The sequence below is a fragment of the Tamandua tetradactyla genome, chromosome 5, assembly GCF_023851605.1.
Source record: "Tamandua tetradactyla isolate mTamTet1 chromosome 5, mTamTet1.pri, whole genome shotgun sequence".
Taxonomy (NCBI): Eukaryota; Metazoa; Chordata; class Mammalia; order Pilosa; family Myrmecophagidae; genus Tamandua; species Tamandua tetradactyla.
The window spans coordinates 93,367,122-93,390,156 of record NC_135331.1 but is presented as its reverse complement, the minus strand read 5'-3'; the positions used below and the strand labels follow the sequence as shown (position 1 = coordinate 93,390,156).

Sequence of the window (23,035 nt, the reverse complement as noted above, 5' to 3'; positions counted from 1 at the left end):
TGGACATTTTTATGGCCTTAGAAGTGTAAATTTGTACCTTAATAAACTTCCTTTATAAAAGCCAACCCATTTGTAGTATTTTGCATTTTGGCAGCTGTGGCAAACTAAAACAGCCTGTCACTCCAGAAAGGGCCTCTCAGCCCTCAAGAATTGCAGCGAATGACAATAAAAAGAATCCACAATGAACTGGGCAGCCAGTCCTCTTTCAGCAGGGAGGGAACGATTCCTGCCAAGCTCACTAATTCCAGGCGAGATATGGCCCAAGAAATGTTCCAAGTCCTATTGGACTGATCCCTCCCCTGTCCTCCGCTCCTCTCCCCCTCCTCCAGGCGGACAGCATTGCTCCAGCCTCCTGCCCCTGCTCCCCGACGCCACACACCATCTCCGGTTGAATCTTCCTAAAGTTTAAGCTGCCCCCCCCCCGACTCCCCCCACCCAGCGTTCACCACCCCCTAGACCCGTCCCTGGGGCCCGCCAGCCCCCCCCTCCCCCCCCCCACCCCCAGCTTCTTCACCGAGGAGGGAGAGCGCCCGGGCTCGGGGTTTGAATTCTGGTGACACCCCTCAGTGCCTTCGCTCCCGCGGCTGTGAAATGAGGATGACAACAATCCCTTCTTCGTGTGTTCGTTTGGAGGACGAAATGAGCCAATGAAGTGCTTCAAGCTGTGCCTGGCATGTAGTAAGGGCTCAGTCAGTGTTAGCTGTTATCTTCCATGTCATCCCTGAAGTGGTTATTCACTAGGGTGTCACAGAGGAGGGTGTGTGTGGGTGTGTGAGGGTGTGTGTGGGTGTGTGGAAAGGCTGGGGTGGGGGAAGGTAGTGTGGGCTGTTGCTTTCACAACTGTATCCCAGTGGCTAGGAGAGTGTCTGGTGCATAGTAGATACTTGGTTAATTTTTTTATTGTGAAATATAACATATATGCAAAAAAGCAGTGAATGTCAAAGAACATCGTAACAAGTAGTTATAGAGCAGATTTCAGAGTTTGGTCTGGGTTACAGTTCCACAGTTTCAGGTTTTTCCTTCTAGCTGCTCCAAGACACTGGAAACTAAAAAGAAATATCAATATACTGATTTAGTAGTCATACTCATTTGTTCAATCCTGACTTCACTCAATTAAGATTTGCATGTATTTTATTGTTGTAAACTCTCAGTTCTGACCAAAGCCTTCCCCTCAGCCTACCTTTTCCTCATGCCATCCCCCCGTCCTGAAGGTCCCTTACTCATTCCAGCCTAATTCCCACCAGTCCTTCAGCTCCTGCCTTCCCCTCTCCTCAGAAGCCCTCCCTCGGCTCAGAATCTGCACAAAACAAACTCTCAGTAAAGACTCCCGAGGTTTGTGGATTGGCAGGGGATTTTATGCTTTGGCTCCAAAACAGCGTTTCCTCTCTGTCTTGGCATCCAGCACCTCCTGGAATAGTCCCTGGGATGTGGGGCACCCAAGCTCCTATCCGTGTCCTTTTCCTTGTGGCTCTGACATGCAGAGAGGGCTTCCCAGGTGAAGCCACCTGAAGAACGAGACCTCTGGTCTCCAGACCACATCTTCTGGGATTCCTAATTGGCGGCTTGAAAGACACAGCATCTGTTTGCCCAAGAAACACGAGCCAAGCAGCGCCACATGAACAAGCTGTTTTCCGTCCCGGACAGGGCAAACAGCTGCCTAAAACTTGACTGTTTACACACTAAAAAAAGAAATTCCATGGTGACCAGTTGACTCAAGCCAGCTCCCAATGTGAGGCGGTAGTTAAAAGTAATCCCTGATGACACCAAACGCTCTCTGCCAGTCCTCCATAAATATAAAAAAGAAAACGGGAGAAACTTGAGCAGGAGGATGCCTGAGTCAATACTACAAATGACCTACAGTCCTCTGGGGGTGGCGGAAGCTGGAGTGGGATCTCGAAGGTCACCAGTCCGACAGCCGGCTCCAGGCGCCCCTCCCACCCCGTTACTCAACGCGGCCCCAGCTGTCCCTCCAGCCTCGGCCTGCACCCCACCCCCACCCAGGGAGGAGGCACCCACTCCTTCCTCAGAAAGCCCATCGCTATTAGGAATGTCCTTCTCCGGAAGGCTGGGGGCCGGCAGAGGACAGATAATGGCCTCCGGAGTGGTTACCGAGGCAGCGCTGCGTGGGGCCCTTTGTGAAGCCTGATTTCGTGCTTTCTCCGCACGCGCCACGCAAGCACTCTCCCGAGCGCTTCATTTACACATCCCCCTTAATCCTCAGGAAGGCAGCCCCCGGGACCTGCGCCGTTTCCGCAGGTGAAGGAACTGAGGCTCAGAATGCTGAGCTCTCCTGCTCACACAACTGAAACAACAGCTCTGCCGGGTCCGGGGTCCGAGCTCCGAGTCTGGGGCTAAAAGGGGCTGGGTGCGGCCCCTTCCCGTTGGAGCCTTTGGAAGGTCGGACCCCCCCCCCCCCCGCCCCTCCAATTCCTCTGCCACGCTCCGTGCCTCGCAGATGCTGTCTGTGTGAACTTTGCGCTCTGGCCCTACTGCCCCAGAAGGGTTCGCTGATAAGGAAGGACATGGCCTAGATTTATGGTTTCCTTGCAGTCTCTCTGGCGACACCTGAGCCTGCCCCTCCGCCTTTCTCCCCTCTGCACGCACTCACAGTCACACTCACGCTCACACACCGACACACTCACCCCCAGCCGTAAGGTCACCGTCACTCTCACACACACAGTGACACACACGCACGTGCACATGTAGACATCCGTACACCCACACACACACTCACAGACACAGTCGCCCGCCTCTTTGTCCGGGATTCAGAAGACCTCCGGGCTTGGAGACTTTCTGGAAAATCATGCCTGTCCTCTCCTCATCATCCTTCCCAAGCCACTCCCGAAGGACCATGACCCTCCCTTTCGGTGCCCGCAGGTTACCCCGGCCCCAGTCCCTGCCCGACGTGGGGAACCCACCTTCTTCGGCGGCTGGATTCCAGGACCCTGCAGCGGCCACACTGCCACCTGGTGGCCCGAGTGCAGAGCGGCAGGCTCCGCGCCCAGGGTTAGTGCTTGCCACCCCGCGGCCAGGTTGGGGAGGGGGTTGTGCATCCAACAGCACCCCTTCTACAGATGAACAGACCGAGCACACGGAGATGCCTGTTGCTTGGTCTAGCCAGGGCCAGCGGGAGACCTGAGGTTTCGCTGGCGCAGCCTGTTGGCACGGGAGATGCAAGGGTGCGCCAGCTGGATCAGCAGAGGGCACAGCCCTTTGGGGATCAGCCCACATCAGGATTTACTACCTGCAAGCGTCGTACAGTCACCGGATTATTGGCCTGCATTGTACCTTGACAGCCTTAGAACCACTCTATTAGTGGATTTAGTTAACGTGGATGAGGAAGGAGCAACAGGAGGTAACCATGGGACGCCGGTGAGAACTAGCCAAGGGACTGCCCTTGGCTCCTTCCTAAGACCAAGGTGTGTCTGCATGTGGCCTGTGGCTAGGCCTGACCAGAGGCATGTGTGCCTGGCCCTCCCTCCACCTCCCTGCCCCACCTGGGTGGGGTCACCTTTCCAGTCCCCTGCCTTTGGAGGCAGCCCAGTGTGTGTCCCCACTTTCCTCCCTGAGCCCACAGTCAGTGTGTTTCAGAGTGATTCCCTCAAGCCTCCTGTTTTCATTCAGTTTTATTTTGGGGTCTCGGTGCAGAAGGAGGAGTCTACCCTACTCCCCAAGTAACACCTGTCATGGTTGGTCCCAGCAAGGCCATTCGTTTCCTGGAGTCTTCTTTATCCCGCTGCTCACTCCCACCGCCCTGCAGTGTTTTGTGGGCATAGGTTTGTTGTTATTATTAATTTTTTTTTAAATACCAATAAACACCAAACAAACGCAAACATTCTTAACTTTTGATCGTTCCATTCCACATATATAATCAGTAATTCACACTATCATCACATAGTTGCATATTCATCATCATGATAATTTCTTGGAAGATTGGGCATGGGTTTTTAATTCGCAGACGTGGTAACAAGCTGTGGGTATTTTCTCTCTCTCCACTCAGCACTGGCTTCAAGCCCTGTCCATTTTGTTCTACTTGCCGCACAACACATTTCACTCTCAGTTGTGTAAGCCACCAAACGTGTTTAATGTGCTTGGAAGCAGGATTAATGGGTAGAAAATGTTGGAGGGTGGTTGGGCCTTAGAGTTCGTCAGGACTCGTGTTAATGCTTATGGAACTGATGGCACTTTTGCCAGGAGTTGTTTCCGAGAATGACACCTCAGGATTGTGAACTGTGAGCACCCCTGACTGGGTATAGCTGTCTCGAGTCCTGTGTACTCACCTCAGCTCTGCCACCAGCTTACCTCTGACTGCTGGGGTTGTCACCCATTAAACAACGGGTTAACTAAGACCTTTCTAAGGTCCTATCCACCTTGAATCATTTCTGACTCTCCAAAGACTGCGGTCTAGAATGTATTCATATAATGGGTTCTTACTGACACCCACTCTGAGGCCAGACTGTCTGGGTTCCAATCCCAGCTCCCTCACTGTGCTGTACTACCCTGGGAAAGTTACTGAACCTCTCTGTGCCAGTTTCCTAAAATGGGGACAGTAGTAGCGCTTATGGTCTGTGGGTTGCTGTAAAGATTAAATGAGTTAATACATATGGACAGTGTCTGGCACCTACCAAATGCTCATTAAAGTTTTGTTTTTGCTTTTTGTTTTCCCATTGAAGCCCTATGAAGTATAATTAGTTCTGTTTTACAAATGAAGAGCCCAAGGCTCAGGGAGCAAAGTGACTGCTCAAGCTTGTCTGTGGTGTTGTCAGGGGCCACGTCAGGCCTCCCAGGCTCTGAAGGCTGTGTCCTTCCCACCAGACACTGCCACAGGACCTTGATCCCCACTGTGCTCCCCGGAGACATTGTTTCAAAGCTTCCTGAAGCTGATCTGAAGGCAAGAGGTGAGCCCGGGACTGTGGAGGCAGATCCTGGCCCCTGTAGTTTTCAGTCTTCCTCGTCATCTCTCTCCAGCACTGTGGCCCTGACACTCCTCGGCCCTTTAGGAGAAAGCATGTGCCCCTTCCAGGGGATTTGTGAGTGCTGGCATTCACTGAGCAGCCTCTGACTCAGACCAGGCAGATCCCCGTGTCGCCCGGCACTCATACACACGTGCTGAGGAGTGCTGGAAAGAGGGGACACTGGGGGGCCCGGCCCTGGCCTCTGGTCCTGGCTGTGGCATTCCGTCACTCTGGGGGCTGGGTCATCTTCCTTCTCTAAGTTTGTGTCCACATCTGTGCAGTGGGAGTGGTAATTCTGAGTTGTGTGACGATGACATAAGGATTAAGTATATCCAATCCTGATCAAAGACTGGCCCTTGCTTGATCCCTGTATAACAAAAAGTTTGATGTATGACTTGGAGCTGCCTTGGATGAATTGTCACCCACTGTATGCATTTACCATTTTCCTTTCCCTTCTGGGAGATGACTTGTCTGTACCTGACATCCTTACAAAGAAACAGCCTTGTTCTTTTGGAGTCACAAAATCCTAGCATGTCAGGGCTGGAAAGGACCTCAGAGGCCATGTGGTCCTTGTGTGGCAAATTCATCTCCTATCAAGGGCCAGCTTTGCCTGAAGCAATGGTTGAAACTGCATCGCAGCTCGGCTGGAAGGACGCTGTGTCCATCTGGTCCAGGGACACAGCATGGAGAGCGGAAATCGCCACGCCTAGTCCAACTGCCACCTTCTACAGATGGGCAGACTAAGTAAATGGAGATCTCCTCTTCCTGCACTTGACCCTGACGTTTCAGAGGCACAGCCCACGGCACCAGAGGTGGGAGGGTGCGTCTACAGGCCCAGCTCAGGCAGGGCTCTTACGGCCATCATGTCGCAGTGTCGCCGAGATTACTTACCGTCATCACACAAGTAGGGGTCCTTGGCTGATAACTTCATCTTCTTGCCATTCTTTAGAAACCTGGGGCATGGCCCGCAATTCTCTGGCCTTACCTGCCTCGATGCCTAGTTTTAATATGGCAATGTACTTGAGCCATTGAAACAATTCCATGTTGTTTCTCTTTTTGGAAACTAATGAAAAGATTTTCTAGGAGTAGCTAGGAAACAGAATAGTAATGACAAAAAGACAGGAAGAAAGTAAAAACAGATTAAAGAGGAGCCCTTAAAGCAAGGGAAGGGCCCAGGATGACGGCACAAACCCAGTATCTCCATGCAGGCAAGACTGAGGGGCCCTAAATCTCCAAACATAATCAGGTTGTATACTCGCAACCTAATCCCCAACTCCACACAGGACTCTAGGACAGGGCAGGTCACAAAACAGGCGTTTGTCTTCATTGGCCGTGGGAGCTACCTCACAAGGGGCACATGGTATGAGCACAAGGCTCTCAGGACAGGTAGGCATTTGGGGGTCAGTGTCTGAGGGCCACGTGGATAGACAGTGCACTGCCCCTGTGAGGCCATGTGATAGTTAGATTCAGTTGTCAACTTGGCCAGGTGAACATACCTAGTCTTGTTGCTGCGGACATAAGCCAATGGTACGTGAACCTCATCTATTGCTAATTATATCTGCAGTCAGCTAGGAGGTGTGTCTGCTGCAATGAGTGACGTTTGACTTAATTGGCTGGTGCTTAAATGAGAGAATGCAACGTAGCACAGCCTAAGCAGCTCGGCATTCCTGATCTCAGCACTTGCAGCTCAGCCCAGGCCTTTGGAGATGCAGAAAGAAGTCACCCCGGGGAAAGTTGTTGGAACCCAGGGGCCTGGAGAGAAGACAAGCAGAGACCATCTTGTGCCTTCCACGTAAGAAAGAACCTCAGTGGAAAGTTAGCTGCCTTTCCTCTGAAGAATCAACAAAATAAATCCCCTTTTATTAAAAGCCAATCTGGCTCTGGTGTGTTGCATTCCAGCAGCTAGCAAACTAGAACAGGCCACTTGGGGTCCTGACTCACGAGTGCTGAGCTTGGACTTCTTGCTATCTGCATGACTTCGGGGAAGGCGCTTCCTCTTTCCGGAATTCAGCTCCCTCATTTGCAAAGTGGGGCCATGATATCACCTCTCCAACACCATCTAAACACAAGTGAAGAAACATCTCACCCCAAGAACCCAGACTTAAAAATAAATTTAAAGGCGGTGCAATGATGGCTCAGCAGCAGAACTCTCGCCTGCCATACCAGAGACCCAGGTTTGATTCCTGGTGCCTGCTTATATATATATATAAAAAAAAAATAGGTGTTGATTCCATCAATCAAAACCTACATTTAAAAAAAATAAAAATAAAAGCAGGATGGAGAAAAATGGCTTGTGAAAATCTGAGGCTATTCGGTCACTTCTTCCCTCTTTTGTTAATACGTGGTCTTTTAATTTTCCTTCTAGGTGTCATGGATTAGCTGTGAATTAAAAAGGGATAATTAGGTGCAAGGGTGGTTCAGTGGTAGAATGCTCGCCTTTCATGCAGGAGATGTGGGTTCAATTCCCGGACCATACACCCCCCAAAATAAATAATAATAATTAAAGGGGGTGGAGTGGAGTGCATCATGTGAAGGGAAAAGCTGGCCTTGGCATCTTCCAAGCTCTCTCGGTGCCAAGCACTGTTGCTGCTGCTTTACGTCCTTACCTTGTCCTCTTGTCCTGACAAGCCTGGAAGGGAAATGGCGAGGCTCCCTAACAGCTGAGGAGACTGGTTTCTGGCCATGCTGAGGCCTTTGGTGTAGCAAAGGCCCACCAAGAAGTACCAGGAGGGGGACACAAATAAACAGCGCTGTTCTCCAGGTCAGCACTCCAACTCTGGGGAAAGCGGAACCGTCTACTCCTCTCTTGAAATGTTACTACAAAGCCTCTGAGAAAAGCCTCCGCTATCAGAGTGATATCCCAGGAACCCGCGTCCAGGACGCCTGCCCTGGGTGCTCTAAGATCATTAATTTATTATTAAATAATGGCGTCGTGTTCAGCCAGAAAGATTATAGTGTATGAACTTAACCTTTTTTATTAGAGAAGTTGTGTGTTTACAGAAAAATCACGCATAAAATACTGGGTTCCCATACACCACCCTATTATTAACTCCTTGAATTGGTGTGGGACATTTGTTACAACTGATGAAAGCACATTTTTATAATTGTACTACTAACTATTGTTCATGCTTTCATTCAGGGTTTACTGTGTTGTGCAATTCCTTGGATTTTTTGCTAAAGTTTATTCTGGTAGCAAAAATATAACCTAACCCCTTTAAACCACATTCAAATATATAATTCGGGGCTGTTACTTGCATTCACAGTGTTGTGCTACCATCACCATCATCCATTACCAAAGCATTACCAGCAACCCAAATAAGAATCCTGTACATTTTTCCTTTTTGTATGGTATACGGTGGGGTCACATTTCATTATTTTTCCATGTGAGTATCCCATTACTACAGCGTCATGTGTTGAATTTTTGTTTGTTTGGTTTTTGGGAAATGCATGGACTGGAAATCGAATGCGGGTCTCCCACATGGCAGGCGAGAATTCTACCACTGAACTACCCTTGCACCCCCCAGCAACCTGGTACAGTTTAAACCTTAACTTTCCATTTCCTATCCCCAACCTGCCCCCTGCTAAACAGTAGTCTCGATTCTAACTCCATGCATTTGCTTACTCTCTCATATCAATCATAACATGATGTCTTTAAGGTTCATCCGTGTTGTTGTGTGTATCAGAGCTTCATTCCTTTTTACAGCTGAATGATATTCCATTGTGTGTATATACCACATTTCGTTTATCCATTCATTGAACACTTGGGTTGTTTCTATCTTTTGCCAACTGTGAATAATGCTGCCATGGACATTTATGTGTAATATCTGTTCAAGGCCCTGCTTTCAACTCTTTGGGATATATACCTAGAAATTGCTGGGTCCTATGGTAATTCTGTACTTTCTACAGTCTTCCACAGAGGTTGAACCACTTTACATTCCCACCAGCAATGAATAAGAGTTCTTATCTCTCCACATCCTCTCCAACACTTGCAATTTCTGGTTTGTTTAATAGTGGCCATTCTAGTAAATGTGAGATGGTATCTCATTGTGGTTTTGCTTTGTATTTCCCTAATGGCTAGTAATGTTGAGCATATTTTTCATGTGCTTTTTGGCCATTTGCATATCTTCTTTGAAGAGATGTCTAGTCAAGTCTTTTGCCCATTTTTTTTTTTACATCTTTTGCCCATTTATTAATTGAGATTTTTTGTTCTTGTTGAGTTGAAGGATTTCTTTATATATTCTAGATATTAAACCCTTATGGGGTATGTGGTTTCCAAATATTTTCTCCCATCACATAGGTTGTCATTTTTCCTTCATGATAAAGTCCTTTGATGGACAAAAGTTATTTTGAAGTGCCATTTATCATTTTTTTCTTTTGTTGCTTGTCTTTGGGTATAAAATCTAAGAAACCATTGTTTAACATAGGGTCCTGAAGATGCCGTCTTACATTTTCTTCTAGGAGTTTTATAGTTCTGGCTCTTATACGTAAGTCTTTGATCCATTTTGAGTTATTTATATATGGTATGAAGTAGGGGTCCACCTTTATTCTTTTGCAAATAGAGATCTGGTTTTCCCAGCACCATTTGTTGAAGAGTATTCTTTTTCATTGAGTGGTCTTTGCCCCATTTTCAAAAATCAGTTGACCATAATTGTGAGGATTGATTCTGAAATCTCAACTTGATTCCATTGGTCTATATATCTGTTCTTGTGCCAGTAATAGGCTGTTTTGATTAATGTGGCTTTGTAATAAGTTTTAAGACCAGGAAGCCTGAGTCCTCCAAGTTCGATCTACCTTTTCAAGATGGCTCTAGCTATTCCAAAGTCTTACCTTATATAAAGTTTATCTCCCCTTACCCTTCCATATAAATTTGATAATAGGCTTTCCCATTTCTGCAAAGAAGGTTGTTGGAATATAAGATGGCATTGCACTGAATTTGTACATTGCTTTCAGTAGAACTGACATCTTAACAATATTTAGCCTTCCAATCCATGAGCATGGAATGTCCTTTCTTTTATTTAAGTCTTTGATTTCTTTTAGCATGTTTTATAGCTTTCTATGTGCAAGTCCTTTATATACTTGATTAGATTTATTCCTAAATGTTTGATTCTTTTAGTTGGTATTGTAACGGATTTTTTTTTTGAGGAGGGCTGTATGGTCCAGGAATCAAACTGGGATCTTACGCATGAAACTCAAGCATTCTAACACTGACCCACCTGTGCATCCTGTAAATGGATTTTTTTTCTTGATTCTTCTGATTGTTCATTACTAGTGTATACAAACACTACTGATTTTTGTTGACATTGTACCCAAACCACTTTGTTGAATTCACCTGTTAGCTCTAGGAGATTTCTTGTGGATTTTTTCAGGATTTTTGGTGTAAGGATCATGTCATCTACAAATAATGAAAGTTTCACTTCTTCCTTTCTAATTTTTTTCCTTGCCTAATTGCTCTATCTAGAACTCCCAGCACAATATTGACTAACAGTGGTGGCGATAGGTATCCTTGTCTTGTTGCTGATCTTAGAAAGTTTTCAGTCTTCCACCATTAAGTATGATCTCAGCTGTGAGTTTTTCATATATGGCCTTTATCATGTTGAGGTAGTTTCCCTCTATTCCTAATTTTCTAAGAGTTTTTATCAATAAGGGGTGCTGGATTTTGTCTGTTTGGAGTCAATCGAGATTATCAAGTGGTTCTTATCCTTCATTCTGTTAATGTGGTGTATTACATTAGTTGATTTTCTTTTGTTGAAACTTCCTTGCATATTTGGGCTAAATTCCAGATATAATTCTAGATCATGGTGTTTAAATTCTTTTAATGTGCTGTTGGATTCAGTTTGCTATTATTTTCAGGATTTTTGCAAATCTATTCATAAGATATATTGGAACGTAATTTTCTTCTCTGGTGGTATCTTTATCTGGCTTTTGTATGAGAGTGATGTTGGCCTCATAGAATGAATTAGCAAGTGTTCCCTCTGCTTCTATTTTTTTTGGAAAAGTCTGAGCAAGATAGGTATTAATTCTTCTAGGAATGCTTGGTAAAATTCCCCTGTGAGAAATGCAATCAGAAAGAAAGATAGATGATACAGACTGAGATGGTATAATCTAGGAATGCCTAGAGTATATAATGGTAGTGACTAAATGTACAAATTTAAAAAATGTTTTTGCATGAGGAAGAACAAAGGAATGTCATTACTGCAGGGTATTGAAAATAGATGGTAATTAATATTTTTAAATTTTAACTTATGTATGAGACTAAAGCAAAAAAATGTTTATTTGGTATGAAATTTATATTTTGACTAGTGCATTTCCTAATATAACTTATGTAGACAGCTTAACTGAGCACCCTAAGTACATGGAACCCTAAGTAGGGCATGAGATTTTGTTGGTTTGTCGAGTGATGCCCCAATAAATCCCAGAGTGATTTGAACAATCAGTAAAAAAGTATTTCCAAAGAATGGTGAGAACGGGGGAAAATTCAACTTCCCCAAGTTGAATTCTTAATATTCTCATAAGCAGTGTGGACAACCAAAGCTATAGATTGAGCCCCTAATCTAGGGGTTGTTCATATGAAACTTAACCCCACAAAGGATAGGTCAAGCCTACTTAAAATTAGGCCTAAGGGTCACCCCCAAGAAAACCTCCTTTGTTGCTCAGATGTGGCCTCTCTCCAGCCAACACAACAAGCGAACTCACCACCCTCCCCCTGTCTACGTGGGACATGACTCCCAGGGGTGTGGCCCTTCCTGGCAACGTTGGACAGGAATCCTAGAATGAGCTGAGACTCAGCATCAAGGGACTGAGAAAAACCTTCTTGACCAAAAGGGGGAAGAGTGAAATGAGACAAAGTGTCAATGGTTAAGAGATTCTAGAGTCGAGAGGTTATCCTGGAGGTTATTCTTAAGCATTAAGTAAATATCACCTTGTTAATCGAGATGTAATGGAGAGGCTGGAGGGAAATGCCTGAAAATGTGGAGCTGTGTTCCAGTAGCCATGTTTCTTGAAGATGATTGTATAATGATATAGCTTTCACAATGTGAATGTGATTGTGCAAACCTTGTGTCTGATGCTCCTTTTATCTACCTTGTCAACAGATGAGTAGAACATATGGAATAAAAATAAATAATGGGGGAACAAATGTTGAAATAAATTTAGTTTGAAATGCTAGTGATCAATGCAAGGGAGGGATAAGGGGTATGGAAGGTATAACTTTTTTTTCTTTTCTGTTTTCGTTTTATTTTTGTTTTTTTATTTCTTTTTCTGAATTGATGCAAAAGTTCTAAGAAATGATCACAATGATGAATATGCAACTATGTAATGATATTGTGAATTACTGATTATATATGTAGAACGGAATGCTCATATGTTAAGAATCTTTGCGTTTCTTTCTTGTCATTTTTTTTTAATTTTAAAAATTAATAAAAATAAATAAATAACGGGGGAACAAATGTTAAAATAAATTTAGATTGAAATGTTAGTGATCAATGAAAGGAAGGGTAAGGGCTATGGTATGTGAATTTTTTGTTTTCTTTTTATTTCTTTTTCTGAATTGATGCAAATGTTCTAAGAAATGATCACAATGATGAATGTGCAACTATGTGATGAAAAAAGAATGTTCAAATTGTATGTCGATTGGCTTTATTAATAGAAATTTTAAAAAATGATCATATGATAAGAATGTTCGTTTTTGTATGTTGTTATGTTTAAAAAAATTTTTTTTAATTAAATTAAAAAAACAAGAGTTGCTCCATTTACAGGAGTGTGAATGCCCCTTCTACTTCCCAGGAAACAGATCTTCTCCCTCTCCCGGGTGTTCTGCCACAAGACCTAAAGCTGTTAAGCCTCAAGTCGTTCACCTCAACTGTTTCTTACACTGCTGTCCTTGTCTCAGTATGCTTTTGCTCGTAGGGCAAATTCTGGAAGGGGAGGCATGCTGGGGGGGTAGTTTTCCAAATCAGTCGTTCTCAGCTGGAACAAGGCTAAGAGCACCAGCAGGTTCCAAACGTCCCTGGTGAGGGGGTGAAGGAAGGGTCGGGAAGGGTGCCAGGAATTCCTTCCAAAGCTCCCCAAAGCCAGCCAGTCCCTGACCAGCAAATGTAGCCCCTTCAACTGTCCTGCACAGCTTTGGGGGAAAGTACCATCTTTAAGTCTCCTCTACAACTGTTCTCCGGGGTAGGCTGGAATGATGGCTGTCCTCAGAGCTGGGACCCCACGATCTGAGGTAGTTCATCAAAAGCAGTGATCATATTCTGGAGCAGCTAGAAGGAAAAATCTGAGAGGATCGTATGGTAGCCCATGACAAACTCTGGGATCTGTCCTATAACTACTTGTTGAAGAGTGCTTTGAAAACTATCGCTTTTTTCTTTCTTTGCTTTATATATATGTTATATTATACAATTAAAAAGTTAAAAAAAAAAAACAACAGTGATCAGCAATCAGTCCACTTACCCCATCCCATTCCCACTGCCTGCCACGAGAGTTGGGGCTAGGTGACGCTAACTGTAACATGGAGAGAGCAATTTATTGATATTTCCCATAATTTACCAGCCTCTTCCTCTCAGTCTTCCCTGGATGCTCTACAGTGACCTACTAGACTCCAGGGTTTCAAAATAATTGATTCAGAAAGTTCCTGCCTGTTTGTTCTGGTGGAGAACTGATTCATGAAGCTTCCTACTCCATCATCACGCATAATCCTCTTGAACTTTTAAAACATTCATTTCCATATAAAAACATTCGTTGTTTGCATGTGGTATTCTCCCCCTTTTCAGTAGCTACACAAGTTATTCTCTAAACAAATACGTTATCTATACTGTGATGAGAAACATCTCCAAATAGTGATTTAATATGGACATTTTTCTCAAAGAAGAACAAAGGACCAAGTTAAATTTTAAAAAGTCCTGGCATTTGTAAGCGGATTTATTTCAAAAGGCAAATGCTTATGTGCCTCAGGGAAAGAGAGGCTGCCACCAGAGCGAGGTCAGGCCTCTTCCACACCAACAGGTGACTAGGTGACATAAGACAGAGACACTAGTCTGATATGGTAGGCTGACTCTGTTGTGGCTCCCCATGATCCCTGCCTTCTGATGTAATCCCTCCCCATGAGTGAGGGTGGGACCTGTGGCTTGCTGCTAACCACTGAAATATGGCAAGGGTATATGTCATTACACGTATGTGATCATTTAAGATTGTAACAACTGTTTTCTAGAGATTATCTCCTTAGGTAGCTTTGAAGAAGTTAGCAGCTACGTTGGGAAGCCCACCAGGCAAGGAGCTGAGGATGGCATCTAGGAGATGAATGCAGCCTCCAGCCAATACCCATTAAGAAACCAGGGGCTGTGGTCTTAAAACCAGGAAGTGAATTCTGCCAACACCTTGGGGAGCTTGGAAGCAAATTCTTCCCTAGTCAAGCCTCCAGATGAGAATGCAGCCTGGCTATTGCTTTGGGTGTGGCCTTGTGAGATCCTGAGCTAAGCCCTGTCCCAGGCTCCTAATTCACAGAAACTTTGAATAAATGTGTGGTGTTTTAAACTGCTAAATTTATGGCGATTTGTGATGCAGCAACAGATAACAAATAAAATCACTTTTCCACTCCTTGCAGTCCTGCCCCCATCCCAGGGGGTTCTGGGGAGGAAAGCAGACCACAAATCCTCCCCCTACTCTAACTCTTCAGCCACTGGCCAGGACAACTGGGTGGGAGGGGAGAAAGAAAAGAAAACCAAATCAGATATGTGACTGGAGATTGGGGTTTTAAAATGGATTGATGTGAATATTTAATGCCTGAAAACTATACTATCTACACAAGGTGCTGTTATGGGATAAGTGTTAGGTCGGGGGAACGGGGAAAGGCACTGCAACTGCAGCTGCAGAGGCTGTGTCACCCTTCCCAACCTGACTTTCGGAACTAATGAACCGCCCCTTCCGGATGTTACCTGACCTCCCTCCTTAAAAGCTGCCCGCGCTGAAGCCCACGTGTCGACTCACCTCTCTCCATCTTGGATGCAGTGAGCTCTACCCGGGAGCACAGAAATAAACTCGCTCACTTTAAATTTCCTGGTCTACTTTTCTTCTTTTTCACCCTTTTGCCTCCTAAACCTTTCAATTAGAAGTAAGGTAGAGAGAGACTGGTTGGAGGTAGTGGAGTGGATGGGGTAAAAAAAAAGAGTCAAATGCTGATAAACGGTATTTTGAAATCCTGGGGGTGAGTAGCCCATCTGTCCTCCTGTGCCCCTGAACCACCACCTGCTGCCAACATGTCTAAAGACAACAAGGGCCAGTTCTGGTAACACTGTGCCCCACCCCACACTGCTGCCCCACCCTAATACTGAAACTGCGGCTGCTGGGGCAATGCTGAGCCGCCCAAAGGAATGGAGCAGAGACAAGTTCCTCTGAGACCTGGAAAACCCTCTTTAAAAGAGCCGGTGTCATTCTCACGCTCACAAATGTCTGCCTGTTGCTCAAGAGTCCCAATCTGGCCACAGTAAGGGGAGTGTTTTCAAAAAAAAAAATGAGCAGAGAGCAATCGAGCCCCACCCTGATCAAAATGGCCTAATGAGATGCTTCAGGGCTCCATACCCTGACAGAAGCTTTGAACAAGCAGCAAGAACTGGCAGCAACATCTTTCTACAAACTTCAAAAAATACATAAAGAACTGCAAAACAAAGTGAGTGCTGAATCAAGAAAAAGACCTTTAAAAGTGGTAGGCTCTCGTGGTGCCATAGCTGGCCCCTCTCCGAGTCCCTCGCCAGCTCAATGGAGCCAACCCCCATGCTCCCTGTGCACACCCCTGGTCGCTGTTCAGGAGGGAACAAAGTAACCTTCATCCACAAAACTGGGAGCATGTGTTTGGCCCAATCTGTCTGGTGGTAGCCTAAGGGACTTGCTGTCCCAGAATTTGCCCTGCGCGTGGAAGGCAGCTCACAGAGCCCTTCTACAGAACTGTAGGAAAGCAGTCTAATCGTGATGCTTGGGGCAAGGGACTGCTGGCTGTAGAACACACAGTGCAGTGCCTGGGACCATGAGGAAAGTGTTTTCTAAGAGGGAACGTTCATATCCATGTAAAGAGGGAATTCCTAGGGTCACATGTTCATGCCCAAGACAAGAAAGAGGCACTTGCAGAAAGGACCAGGAAGACACCCATACTTTGGTCTGAAGCTATTCTCCAATGTATGGATAAACATTGAAGGAGAGTATTAGCATAAGTAAATGTGAAAAAACTGGGAAAGGTGTTTTCTTTTTTTCCTTTTTCTTTTTTCTTTGCTAGCTTCTGGCACTTAAGGAAAGCTCTGTGATAAGACTAGTTGGAAACAACCTTAAGGAACAGACTCTTCAAAGTTTAAATTCCAGTGATAACTCACTAAAATGTCAAAATGTCCAGGTTTCAGCAAAAGATTGCAAAACATATGAAATAACAGAAAGTGATGGTCCAGACAAAGGAGAATTTTAAAGCATTAGAAACCACCAATGAGGAAACCCAGACAGGGACATTCCAAACAAAGACAAAAAAAAAGTAGTCCTAAAATGTTCAAAGAGCTCAAGGCAAACAAAGAACTAAAGACAATCAGGAATATAAGCGAGAAACACAAAAAAATAAATACAGCTGGAAATTGTGAAAAGGAACCAAACAAACTTGAAGGCTACAGTGACAGAAATGTAAAATTCCTCACAAGGGTTCAACAGCGAATTGTAGCTGGCAGAAGAATCAGTGAATTTGAAGACGAGACAATGGAAATCATCCAGTCTGAAGAGAAAAAGAGTCAAAAGTGTTAAGAAAGGTGAACAGTGCCCGAGGAACCTGTGGGACACGGCTAAATATACCATGTACACCTTGTGGGAGCATGAGGAAAGAAAAGGGCAGAGAGAATATTCAAAGAACTGATGACTGAATACTTTCCAAATTTAACAAGAAATGAATAAATACATCCAAGAGGATCAACAAACACCAAGTTGGATAGACCCAAATAGACGCACAATGCACCATGTTATAATCAAACTCTTAAACTCCAAAGATAGAATTCTGAAAGCCACAAGAGAGAAGTTACCTGCCACATTCTTGAGAGCTTCAATAAGGTTAAGTACTGATTTCTCATCAAAACCACAGAACAAGAAGGCAATTGGAAAGATGTATTTGAAGTGCTGAAAGTGAAAAACTGCCAACCAAGAATTCCGTATCTGGCAAAACTGTCTTAAAAAAAAAAAACTATCAAAAAATGAAACAGCAATAAAACATTCCCAGATAAATAAAATTTGAGGGACTTTGTCATCACTAGACCAGCCCTACAAGATGCTAACAGGAGTGCTACAGGTTGAAAGGAAAGGATGCCAGACAATAGACTGAGGCTGTATGAAGAAATAAAGACCTCCACAAAAGTTAATGGCATGGGTAAATATAAATACCAGCACTACTGTATCATTTATTTGTAACTTCACTTGTTACTTCCTACAGGGTCTAAAAGGCAAATGCACAAAATGTAATAATCAATCAATGGTTTGGGGGCACAATGTAAGAAATCTGTGACAAGAACTACATAAAGGTGGGAGTACGGAGACATTTAGGAGCATAGCTTCTGTATACTATTGATGTTAAATTGATATCAAAGGAAACAAGATTATCATAGATTCAGGATGTTACATGTAAATCCCATGGTAACCACAAAGAAAATATCAGAGAATATGCACTCAGAGTCAAAGTAGAGTGAGTACAGATCACCAGAGGTGGGGACAGGGGCAATGGGGAATTACTGCAAAATGAATGTAGGGTTTCTGTTTGGGATGAAGGGAAAGTGAAAGGGATGGTAATGAGGGTACTGCAACATTGTGAATGTAATTAATCCCACTTGGAGAGGTTAAGAGGGAAGATTTATGCTGCATGTGCTTACAATTAAAAGAGAAAGTCGGGCAGGCAACGATGGCTCAGTGGCAGAGTTCTCACCTGCCATGCTGGAGACCAGGTTTGATTCCCAGAGCCTCCCCATGCAAAAAAATAAAAACAGGTAAAAAAGGAAGAGAAATTAGACGTAATGACAATTAAATGCAATACAATATATTGTATGGGATCTAAAAATGGAAAAGGCTCAAAAGGAGACTATTGGGACATCAGAAAAACTGTAATAACTTTTACAGTTTTAAAATGTTAAATTTTCTGAACTTGAAAACTATACTTTTAAGGTGATTATATAAGTGAATATCCTTTTAACTTGAAAACTATACTTTTAAGGTGATTATATAAGTGAATATCCTTTTTGTAAGAAAGGTAGTATCAGGTGTTCAAGGAGTACAATGTATGCAACCTGCTCCCAAATGTCCAGAAAACAGATAAACTGGTGATAGATGATAAAAGAATGATATGGCCAAGATGGCAAAATGTTAAAAAACGGTAGATCTGGCTATCTGGGAGGTAGGTTATGTTTGGAGTTCTCTGAATGGGGTTTGTATTATTTTTGTGACTGTACTATAAGTTTACAATTATTTTTAAATTGTAAAAGAAAAAAAACGAAGAAAAAGCAGAGGCTTAGGGAACAGCCTCTGGGGCTGGCATCAACACAGATTGCTGGGTGAATCAAACGTGTGCTGAAGCCTGGAGCCACGTACTGTTTGCCATTCGTCTGAGGCTTTGTCTGCCAGGGAGATGGGCGAGAGGCCAGGGACCTCTCGGGTGTGGCACACTGCCATACCAAAAGTCACATCTGGTCACTCAGCAGGGACAAGGGCCCAGGAGTCAGGAGGCTGAGAGCCTGGAGATTGCCCCTGCTGGACTTTGAGTCTGAGCTCCACCTTCAAGTTCTTCATCTGTAGAACGAAGGTGTTAGGCAGTAGATCTCACACTGTGGCTGTAGGATTCTCACGGACTCTTAAAAGCATTGAAACATGTTTAAAAAAAAAAAAAAAAATATATATATATATATGTTTAACGATTTTAAAAAGTATATAAGTATTTAAAACATATTCATTCAAATAGATGGTAATTCATATTTTAAAAATTTAACTTATGTGAGAATAAAGCAAAAAAATGCTTATTTTGTCTAAAATTTATATTTTGACTAGTGTATTCCCTAATATAATTTATGTGGACAGCTTAATTGAACACCATAGTATATGGAACCTTGAGTAGAGCACGAGATTTTGTAGGTTTGTCCAGCGTGATGTACCGATAAATCCCAGAGTGATTTGAACAGTGAATAAAAAGTATTTGGAAAATCCCCTGGCGGAATAGTGAGAAAGGGGGAAAATTCAACTTCCTCAAGTGAAGAACTCTTGATATTCTCACAAGCAGTGGGGACAACCAAAGCAATAGGCTGAGCCGCCAATCTTGGGGGTTTGTTCATATGAAACTTAACCCCACAAAGGATAGGCTAAGCCTACTTAAAATTAGGCCTGTCACCCCCAAGAGAGCCTCTTTTGTTGCTCACATGTGGCCTCTCTCTCAGCCAACACAAAAAGCAAACTCACTGCCTACGTGAGACATGACTTCGAGGTGTGGACCTTCCTGGCAATGTGGGACAGAAATCCTAGAATGACTTGGGACTCAGCATCAAGGGATTGAGAAAACCTTCTCGACCAAAAGGGGGAAGAGAGAAATAAGATAAAATAAGTCATCAATGGCTGAGAGATTCCAAACAGAGGCAAGAGGTAATCCTGGAGGTTATTCTTACACATAATATAGATAACACCTTTTTAGTTAAGGTGTAATGGAGAGGCTGGAGGGAACTGCCTGAAAATGTAGAACTGTGTTCCAGTAGCCATGTTTCTTTAAGATGATTGTATAATGGTATAGCTTTCACAATGTGACTGTGTGATTGTGAAAACCTTGTGTCTGATGCTCCTTTTATCTACCTTCCAACAGACGAATAGAACACATGGAATAAAAATAAATAATAGGGGGAACAAATGATAGATTCAGTAGACTGAAATGCTAGTGATCAATGAGAGGGGTAAGGTGTATGTGTGGTATATATGAATTTTTTCTGTTTTCTTTTTCTGAATCGATGCAAATGTTCTAAGAAATGATCATGATGATGAATATACAACTGTGATGATATTGTGAGTAACTGAATTTATATATAGAATGGAATGATCATATGGTAAGAATGTTTGTGTTTGTATGTTGGTATGTTTAATAAATAAAAAAAAAATCCATTCACAGGCATAGCAACATGAAATGAATTTGTGCTGCTAGGTTGTTGTTTCAAAAAAGAACTCCCTATCTTGTCACTTCTGCAAGTCTTAAAATTTTTTTTCCATTTGCAATTTCTTCTCCATACAACCAACATACAGAAAAATTATTGGTTTGGGGGGGTCTAAGACTGCATTTATCAAAACATTTTTAAAATTGTCTTTATTAGAACTTATGCTTTTTATAACAATGCCATTTTAAACCGTTTATATTTTCATATATATAAGATTTCACTCCATGAAAGGATTTTACTACTTTAAAGGTTTGAAAATCACTATTCCTGCTGACCTATAAGACCCCTCTATCACTGACATTCTATAATCTACTACTGTGAACCCTGAACAAACCCATAGGTTTTTTAACTTGCCAGTTCCTGTACAACTTTTAAGTTTCCTGCCTTTGTGCCTTTATGCACTTGGCTTTTTTTCCTTATGTAGCCTTCTGTCAGCTTCCTATCCAAATCCCTTTTTTTTCCAGCCCTTAGCTCAAGTGCAAGCTCTTCCACACAAAATACTTGGTTTCTTTAGATGCAAAATGGGTTAACAGAACCTCCCTTAGGTGGTGAAGTTTAAATGAGCTGGCAGTATACATATGCAAAATACTTAACCACGTGCTGACACTGAACTTCAGGAATGATAAATATCATTATTATAATTGTTATTGTATTATCGTTATTTTCATAGTGGAAAAGACATTGGCATCAAAGCAGACTCAATCCTATTGAACAGATATGACTTAAGCAAATAATTTGGTACAGTAATTCTGAGGCAATACTGCCTCCTAGTGGGTGCCTGTGAAACCGATGTCTTTTTTTAGCTATCGCACTGGCCAGGAAGTATAATTGGCTTTAGGGGAAAGGGACAGAGATACTAGACTACTACACGTATAGCACATTAAGAATTAACCACATCCATGGGACCAAACCCACTACAGGTATAAAATGGAAGTGTAAGCGCTGCGAAAAGTCCAGCCTTTATAGAGAAGTTTACATGTAATAAAGGCATCATCTAGAAATACTTAATTACCCTGTGAATTCTAACCACTCAGTTTTTCATCATCTAGTTATTCCTCTATTGAAGAATGCATACTATTTCATATTTATACATATTTAAATGCTGGGAACTGTTACGACATTTTATGTAATAATTCAATTAATCCCTCACAACCCCACAGAGCTGTTATGATCAACACCCCATTCCATGTTTTAACAGGGGAATTATTTAATATTACTTGTCAAGTCCAGTTCATTTGTGAGAATATCACTTTATTTTTTCCAATTCAACAGACTGTTATGTCTTTGCCATGTTATCTCTACTTCAACTAAGCTCTTCTCCCCCCCCCTTTTTTTTATCATATTCAAGTAAGTCTGGCCCATTAATACTTCCTGGACTCTAGCTCTTACTCTGATGCCACCCTGTGCCTCCACTCTTCATGTAGGCAAGTATGGAATGGCTTGGGTTCATGCCTTATATTTTCTAGCGTGGTCATGTGACATAAAAACCATTTTATAAATTGCTTTTAACTATATATAATAGTTAAGGTTTTGTATCAATTTTTAATTATAAAGATAATGAATTTCACTTCAGAACAATGATTATAAAATATTAGAAAAAGGGGGCACAGTTTGACAGTTGAGACCACCCTCCCTCCCTGAGCTTCTTGAATAAATGGGAGCCAATAAACTCAATGTTACAGGGGTAAGAATGAGAAAAAGCACCATACATATGTGCTCAGCATGTGACGGCAAGATTCCCTTTCTGATCTACCTACTGTCCCAAAGGTTGCTCGGGGAGTACCATCAATGTGCTGAACCAAGGAGCAAAGGAAAGCATTTTCTGGTGATGCCTTCATCCAGCTGAAGTGCCTATGGAATGCTGGGAGTTTCCACACCAGAGGGTTTCCTGCTATCCCCAACCCCAGCAGAGGTATAGCTCAATCTTATCCTTCCAGCTACACCACTTCTAGAAATTCTAAACAGACCAGGACTGCCACCTCCCAGCAAGAACAGGACTGGGCAAAGGGTGTGACCAGTGGGTGGAGTTTCAGGATAAGGACTTGTTCCATTAACAGGGAGGCCTAGGGGAAGGAGAGGAGGGTTAAAAAAATAAGAAAGACCCAAAGTTGCCAATAGGCCCCATGGGATCAGAAACAGACTTCAACCATGATTGCTCCTTAGTATCACCTGGGAAGCCAGCTGCCCAGTTCCCACCAAACTAAATCAGAAACTCTGCTGATAAGACCCAAGTGTTACTTTTTCAAAAGTGTTTCTGGTGTTTCCACTGAAGAAGAAAATTTGGTGTGATACACACAGGTTCATGAACAACTGTCCCTCTTGACCATGACCCCTCAACTCAAGGTCTCCCCTAACAGGGCTGTAGATTTGAAAGTAGCCAAAGTTCAGAGCCAATGGGAGCACAATCCCAACATGCAAATCATGGGGAACATTCCTACCTGCACATCACCAAAAGGGTCTCAAGGCCATTCCTTGAGCGCCTTACTGCATGCCAGTCATGGTGATGGCAGCCAAGGAAGAGCTGTAAGAACTATTGTTTACTGAGCAGTGACTGCCATGCCCTGTACTATTATAGATGTTCAGCATCGCTATTATTCCTGAGACCAACAGGAGATAATTGGTTCCTGTTTATCTCCATTATACAGATGAGAAAATGGAACCCCATGTAGCTAGTAAAGTCACACAACTCTGAGGAAGCCAGTATTCAAACCCTGGCTGCTGACTTTCCAGCCCAAAGGCTTGGAACAAGCACCGGCTTAAGCAGTTAGGGCACCTGAGTTTTTGTCTCAGCTCTGCCAGGGAGTGCCCAATGTGACCTTGGATAAAGCCACCTTCACATATCAAAACAGGCTCCCTTCCAGAACACCTGGTTCTAGAAACCTGGGTTACAGTTCTAGATCA

At 43.5% G+C, this 23,035-nt stretch overlaps 1 long non-coding RNA gene across 1 annotated transcript; it reads left to right on the top strand.

Moving 5' to 3' along the window:
• Positions 1–2,177: 2,177 nt before the first annotated feature.
• Positions 2,178–4,088, top strand: LOC143682630 (uncharacterized). Its single transcript, XR_013175199.1, has 3 exons — positions 2,178–2,397; positions 2,878–3,006; positions 3,118–4,088. It is a non-coding gene; the product is annotated as an uncharacterized LOC143682630 (long non-coding RNA).
• The last annotated feature ends 18,947 nt before the right edge of the window (positions 4,089–23,035 follow it).